This window comes from Buceros rhinoceros, unplaced genomic scaffold, assembly GCF_000710305.1.
Source record: "Buceros rhinoceros silvestris isolate BGI_N320 unplaced genomic scaffold, ASM71030v1 scaffold19683, whole genome shotgun sequence".
NCBI lineage: Eukaryota > Metazoa > Chordata > Aves > Bucerotiformes > Bucerotidae > Buceros > Buceros rhinoceros.
In genome coordinates, this window is record NW_010404667.1 from 42,223 (window position 1) to 50,390 (window position 8,168).

Consider the following 8,168-nt stretch of genomic DNA (forward strand, 5'->3'; position numbering starts at 1 on the left):
CAATGTGGGATGTAAAACCTGAATTGAAATTTGTACAAAGATGGAAAGTAAAACTATTCCCCCCCCCGCCAGCCCCTTAGGTCTGAAAGCGTCACGTTCTAACCTGTTCAAGTGTAGGCTGTCATCCTGTACACAGCTAAACATCACTCTTGTTTTAAAGCCTTTTGGGGGTTTCGTTCATTGTCTTTAAACAACAACGAGGGGGGAAAAGAAAAAAGCAAGCCTTATGTTTGCAGTGGTCTTCAGTTTTACAAGTCCATGTTGATCGAGCGGGGAGTGCGGTTTTCAGCACATTTATCCTGGACAAAGCACAATTTTTCATGTGGTCCGAGACCATGACTAATCTCCAAGATGTGACTATATGTATATTTGCCTTCATGTGATGTAGACGTCAACCAAGCGATCACATTTCAGCAGCGCACCTTCAGTTCTAACGTAGCTATGTCCTCATCACCAGATCAACAAGTTTGCTGCTCATCTCCAAGGGGGGAGCGGCTAGTAACCTCCCAAAGTCAGGACAAGCCTTGAACCACACCGAGCTGGCAGGGTCAAGGGTACAGGACAATCACCTGTCCTCGATCTCACTTCTACTCTTTTGATACCCAAAAGGTCTAAATGACACAGAAAAAAAAACAACCAACCCCACAACCAGAACAATCAGCTCCTCTACGGACTGTTGGCATTTGCCATCGTTTAATTTCTTTTCATAACGCAGGCTTTGGAGAACCTCTACACTAGTGCAGAAGGCACCAAAAAATTTATAGTGTGCCTATTTCACGCTTTGAAACCTGTTGGGAAGGAGCAGTAATTTTAAAGGCTATTTATTTACTAAGCTTCTCAGAGGGGTTTCCCAACGTCCTATAATTTATATCCTAAGCTATAAATTGTACTTGCTACCCAGCACACTTAGGGAAGAGATGTGAATCCATTTTCTTCCTTGTTTTTAGTTTTGTTTTTTTAAATTGCACTAAGTTTTTCTCTGAATTACAAACAGCCACTTTCTCCTTTCAGCATTTGCTCCTGTCATTAAACTTGCCCCTAGCATGACCGTTTCGGGACAAACTTCTCTTGCTAGAAGTGGCCAGGAAGTGGGAATCTCCTTTTTTTTTTTTTTTAAAAGGATTTAAGATAATTTGAGTCATGAGACAACTGGTTCACCGAGAACTGGTTTGGAAATTGCATACCCTGCAGCAGCAAGACAAAGTCCTCAGTCTTTAGCTGGAGGAAATGTAACCGTTCGCAGAAGAGTTTGCACAGACTGAAAAATCTGAAGTGTTTTCGTTTACACTATTTTTCCTCTTAGCTCAGCATCCTGCATGGAAATTTGAGGAAAATATTTTTTTTCTTTCCCCAAAGCAAAGAGCAAGAAAAGGAAGTTAAAATGGGAACAGAAATGCAGAAGATAGCGGTGTCCAGCTCTAAATTAATTTCAGCAGGCTTTAATGGAAAAAACCTTCAAGAGGGCTACGAGTTCTTGTACCTAAGCCAACAATATCCTGAAATACTGAAGGGTTAGGCAAGGGGATCCTGTGTACCAGGAAGGAAGTGCAATTGTTCCATGTGGAAATAGTGTTTCGCGTATTTTATAGTGTTTTTAAGCAAAAATATAACACTGTTTACAAGACAGCCCACCTGCCAGCTTGTAGAAACCCAAATATTTCCAAACAAGACAATTATATTTTTTTCCTAAACAGAAAAATCTCAAATACAGATGTAACGAGAAAACCCCACCATTATTCAGTATTATTTTTCAACAGTGGTAGGAATTAATGAACTCACCCAGTCTATCAGCCCTAATACTCGGGGGGTTTTAGTTTTTAAAGAAATCAAATCAAACACCTCTCACTGGCAATCTGTTACAAACTGTTCGTGTCACCGCCCCAGTAGCTTTTCCCCTAGAGCCGTTCTAACCGCCCTCGTGCGCAGGGACTCTGACACAACCCTGAACTGTTTCTACGTCACACAGAGACCAGAGCTCTGTAATCGATTCCAATGGCAGAGGAAAACCCACCGGGGAAACACTGAAGAGCTGAAGGGAAAGTTCTCCCGGCGTGTTCTGTACATGTCCAGGCTATTTTCTTAAGAAGTTGCAAATTTTTAATTTTTTACATTTTTTTAAAACTGGAAAAGCCGACATACATCTAGTCTCGCTTAAAACGACATCCCGTGTTCGATCGTCCCAGACCATGTAATTTGTAATAAACTGTTTTTGAAAGTGTGTAAAATGTATCATATTGTATTACGTTTAGAATCACTCAGGCTCAGGATAGACACCGAGAAAATCCCGACTCTTTAGAGCTTTTAGTTACATGTGACTGACAAAGCTATTTTCACCATAACGTAGAAGATCTTATCAAATGCAGGTTTGAGGTTATAACCACGGAAATGCATCTTTCCTTTCTAACGTAGCTCTGCTGAATTCACTGGCAACACCAGGCACCTTCATCCACTGATTTGCTATTTGCACTTTCCCATATCATGCTTAAAACTTTTTAGTCAATAAATACTGCAGTGATTTTATATTAATTGCTATTTTCTGAGTCCGTATAATTTCCATTAATCAACATTCCTTGGTTTAGAGCTGTTAGGAGACACTATTCATGTGAGTATCACTTGTTTTCTTCAAGGAAAAAGGTCACTGTAAAAATAGTTTAAAAATCAGGATAAACTGAAAAAAAAATCATGATTAAAACTGGAAAATCCTACCCTCGGTACAAAGTGTTTGCTTTTTCTTAAGATGCAAAACCACCATCTGTACCTTTAATTTCACTGTTTTAAAGGTTATCGCTTTTTCAAAATCAAAGAGGTTCATTTTTCACGAGCGCTTTCCAATCAAGAACGCCGTTAGATTATCCCAGTTCTCCAGCACTTGTATAATGGCACATATTAAAAATCACTACTGGAATTTAACGGGATTGCTCCCAAAATAAAACCGCTGTACCGACGCAGTTTTGTTCCAGTAGGACGGAATGGACGTTTTTCGGATTATTTCAGCACCCACACAATAGAGCGGTGGCTTAACATAACTGGAGTGCTGAAAATTTGCTGGTAGTTTGTTTAGGTGAGGGCAGTTTGTTGCGATAGCCACTGGCAGGGCATAGGCCACCCCCATCCGCCACGTCGGTGATACCACGTTTCACCCACACGAAGCAGCTCAAGAGCAGCGGTGGGACATAATTGTGACCGTCATTCAAATGCCATTTTGGTTATGGCAAACAAGTTTCACAGAACATAATTTCAGGTGGTTTTATCGATAGAAGAAAACACACAAGCGAATAAAGCAAGGTCTGATTTTTTTTACCTCGTAGAAGGCCAGTGAAGAAGATGAAGCTTTCTCCACAACCTTCTGGAACCCATTAATACTAAACTTGACTCATTTTAAGGCACAGAAAGACAATTTACATCTAGCTTGAACTCCTAAGTAACTTTAGTCTCAGAATTCTCTCCCATGACCCTGAATAGCCCATATTTTACTTAGACTTAGACTCCTATTTTACTGCCTTATGTTCCACCATATAAAGAAACCAAAACTATTTCATAGACAACGGTCATACAGTTGCACAAATCTGCCAAGTGAAGTATCCTCTGAGGGTCCTGTCTGAAATTTGAGTTCAGCAACTAGCTTGTTTTCCTTGGCTTTGCAGATAACAAACATCCCAAGCTGCTTACCACCAGGACGTAGGGAGTAGTCATGATCAGTCATGACCCATTTTGGACCTATCATAGTCGCTGGGCAGCTCTGATCTACTGAAGGAGGCCAATATGCCGACTTCACATGGAACACGACCGTCTTCATAGAATCACAGAATGGTTTGGGCTGGAAGGGACCTTAAAGATCATCCAGTTCCAACCTCCAGCCATGGGCAGGGACACCTTCCACCAGACCAGCTTGCTCAGAGCCCCGTCCAGCCTCGCCTGGGGCACTGGAAGGGACCTTAAAGATCATCCAGTTCCAACCTCCTGCCATGGGCAGGGACACCTTCCACTAGAGCAGGCTGCTCAGAGCCCCGTCCAACCTAGCATCCACAACTTCTTAAATGTTACAGGTCTTCAGTAGGAAAGATCTTGTGATCTTGTTATAGGCGACTTCTTACTGCACCATGAGGAGGACCAGCTCTAGGCACATGCAGAAGTCACCCAAAGAGCCAACTTCTGAACCCTGATCTTGCATCAGGCAACTCGGCAACCACAGGCTGTATCTCATTATATTATCACTCCAATAACGCACACAGAACCTTCTACTCTGCAAATGGATCCAGTAAAAATCACCACAAGGAGAAAGTACACAAAATTAATGAGTATTAAAATGGTGAAAAGAGATTTTTTTTCTTGCATGTTAAAAACTCATTTGGTACCAACTGGAAACTAGTGCTAATCACCACGGACATCAATTCACTGCTCTCACTGAAACGACCTGTAAGTGGCCAGCCTGCTTCATCTTAATTAAGAGACTCCGGCAAAACTGAGGGTTTGGGTTTTTTTTTTTTTTATAAGTTCTAGAGATGAGAATAAAGTGTACAGCATCACAAATGTTAAATTAAATTCATCCTGCCACCAACTCCTACAAAATATAGTCCAATCAGATTTTGATCTACCACTTCTACTCTGTTTTATTAATTGTCTAGTTTTCCTTCTTACAACTGCTCTTATTTCCAGACAATTTGCTTTTGAAGTTATGCTAAAAATAGGTGATGATTTTCATCTAGATGATTTTCACCTAGGTTTTTATCTAGCAACCTCTTCTTTTATTGAAGGGCTTTGTTCACGACTAAAATCCCACGATGTTTAAGCATTCCGCTTCTACCATCTCTGATAACACCTCAAGACAACTGCATTTTCACTTGACCGCTTAAATTCTTTACAACCCTTGCTGATCACACAGAAGTCCGTCTACCCCTGGGGATCCCACAGTTCACGCATCCCGAACTCCACCACAGTGCTTACAACAGAGGTTTACAAAGAACTTGGAATTAAAGGAGCTTGACTGACACCGCAAGGGGAGTAGGAATCTACGTTTCTCTATTGCTGCCCAGCAGAAGTCTCATCTCCAATGAGGGCAACGGCGGTTTCCCTTTGTTTGAGCTACTCAAAGCTCCAAGTCCTCGGAGGAACGACGTGAACAGCCGACAGATCTTAATGGATTTATCGTTCACGTCTATAGGAGTAAATAGCAATTTTGCAGTATTTTTGATCCGAGGTGGGTTTTTTCTATAAAGTGCATTATGCAACATCAGTTTTTGGATGAAGATGAGGCAGCCAAGGATTTCTCCAAGGTGAAAATATGCCAGCTTTAGCACACTGCTGTCACTATCTTTATATAAGACACAAATTGCTGCGTTCTGTTGTTTACTTCATTCAAAAAAGTTGTTTGTTATTGTTATTTGAACACTGCCTCTATAAAACCTTTTATTTTTAAAATTCCTTCCTTCAACTCATCCTTTATGGTGAATTCTCTAACAAATTCCAGGCAAAACCATCCTAGTATTTAAAAAGAGAAGTTAATGCCTAATTTCAACCCTATTCTGATGCAAGAAGAGGTGGGGTTTACTCACTCATTATTGCATTTTGCTCGTCCTGCTTTGCTGATGACACAAAACCAGTTGTTACTGGTTGATTACAGGAGGATCCTTTCTGCAGCAGAGTAAAGCTCAAGCCAGGAGGAAGCCATGAAAACACCTGGTCCTGTTAATACTCACTACAGAATTACAGGGCATGCAGACAGAGTGATTTCAAGCTGTGTTCATCATCACTACAGGGGTTTTTAATACAGCTGTACTTAGTTAAAATACATACAGAAGTGTCCAAGTATAATTCGACGAATGCAAAAGGAATAATTAACATTTAAAAACCATCTCCATCATATTCATCAAAACAACAATGCTAACTGAAACGGAGGAAGAAGTGAAGTTTGGTACCCTTGTACAAGAAGATATTAAGTTATCTATTCTGCGTGTAATTCATAAGTTCTATGGTAACACATGAAGTAACAATAACACATAAACCTTTCGTCTTCCTTTCGCTGTTTCTGCATCCCAGCACTCAAACAGTCTGAAACATCATCTCTGCTCATAACCATTTGCTGCTCTGACAATGGGTCTGGTGATCCATTATCACTTTCTTATAATAAAAACTATTATTGCAAATCAAACTGACAGAAGTGGAGGACAAAACAAAAGAGTCAGTGGATGACACACTGACGACAAAACTAGAAGCGTAGTGTTTGCCAGCACAAGCACCACCATACGCTGAGTAAATGGGACAGCAGTGGATAAGGGAGATGTGCTTCTCAAACCTCAAATACCGCGGTGTGCAACCACACAGAGAGGTTAAAACTGGAAAAGAAAGGGGAGATCAAGAAAAGAAGTGCTAATGGACACATATATATGAAAAACAAATAAAACCCTTTAAAAAAAAATCACAGTACCAAATCAAACTGAAGCGAATTGATGTGGAGCAGAAGGAGCCCTACTCAGACAGATGGGGAACCTAGTCCAGGCTGACCAGCTCCCTACATGCAAGTCACCAGATGCGGACACCTAAGGAAGAATATCAAGTAAAGGCAAATACACAGCGTGACTCCCAAACCCACAATAAGATCTATCCCCATTTTGGATATCAACGGGCCACAATAATTTTTTTTCATTATTTAGACCAACATTAACGATACAGGTGAAAAAATCCAGGGCCAGGTTTAGAACCACAGCGCTCTGCCACCAAAGTGGAACACGGTAACCTGCCGCTTTGCATCAGTCCTTCCTGTACATTTTCAACATGTAATAATTTGGGGCTCTGTTCTATTCTTGTATCATTTGGACACTGCCATTACTGCAGTCATCTCGGTTGTGGTCAAAAAAATGCTTGTGGCATCTCTGCTAACGCAGTAACAAATGTGCAAGTCTCTCATTTCCCCACTTTTCAGGTGGCTAAACACAGATAACATCATTTTGGTTAACACAGACACCTGAAACTGGGCTAATCACCTGCCCACCAGTATTCTCAAAGATTCTTTCTCCCCCCCTGTGTAAACCACAGGAAAATTACAAGCCAATGTTTTACAGCTTACTGAACACAGTTACAGACGGTTTGGATTGCTTTGGGTCACTGGGGATTTAAATCCTATTACAGTCAGGTTCAAAAAGATGTGACAGAGGTATTTAAGTTCACATCAAGAGACACTTACGATGAGCTCCGAATCACGTCCCATGGAAATGACTGTTCTGTTTACTGTCCTCAATAGCTTTTCCATGATTATCTGGACATGCCGTTGCGTTGGCCCCTAAGGAAAAAGAATAAATTAGTGGTAACTAGGTACAGGCACCAATACACCTCAACTCGTGCTGTTTGCTTTCACATCCACTTGTCTCATGACAGTTAAATAAAACATCACTCACGGCCGTTGATCAAAAGCAGAAAATTAGTCTCCCATTTTCACAAACACCATGCAAAGTCTGTTTTATTAATACCTGTTACTGATAAATTAACATGTACTGTTACAATTATTCAAATGAATAGCAAGTCCCTGGAAGTACAGCCAAGCCTATGACATTCAGATCCCTAATAATTTCATTTTCCTAACCCATTTTTCCAACATCAAAAGCCCACGGGCATGACCAGATCTGGGGGGCTGTGCTGCCACAGCTCAATTAAAAGAAGTAGAAGAGCAAAGCAAAACTTTAAGGAACTGCAATCAATTGTCTCCAATTAATAGTTCTGCATTGGAAGTCACCTGCCGCTCTTCTGGAAAGAGTTGAAAATGAAGTATTTAGTGGAACCAGCTTTTAAGAGCAAGGTTAGGAACTTGATGTGGAATGACGGCTACAGGAATGGAGGCCTAACACAAGAGGAGGAGAAAGAAACAGATGAGCTTTGCTCCCACCTTTTACTTTACAGCCAGGCCTCTTCCTTAGCCTGAGGAGGCTTCTAAAGGGGTCTGTGAGATGGGAAGGGGAAACTATTCCATACCCAACAGCGTTTCCCCAGCATCTCGGTGTTGCTTCTTGACTAAAACTTTCCAATGAACCATTTTCTTCCGTGTCCTTGGATCCATATAAGCACCCACATCTTACCATCACATTGTCCTCCACTACCAAAGGCTGACTTTGGATGTTTAAAGAACAATCCATCATGAGCACAAGTACACGCAGCTACTGCTACAGCACGGACTTGTA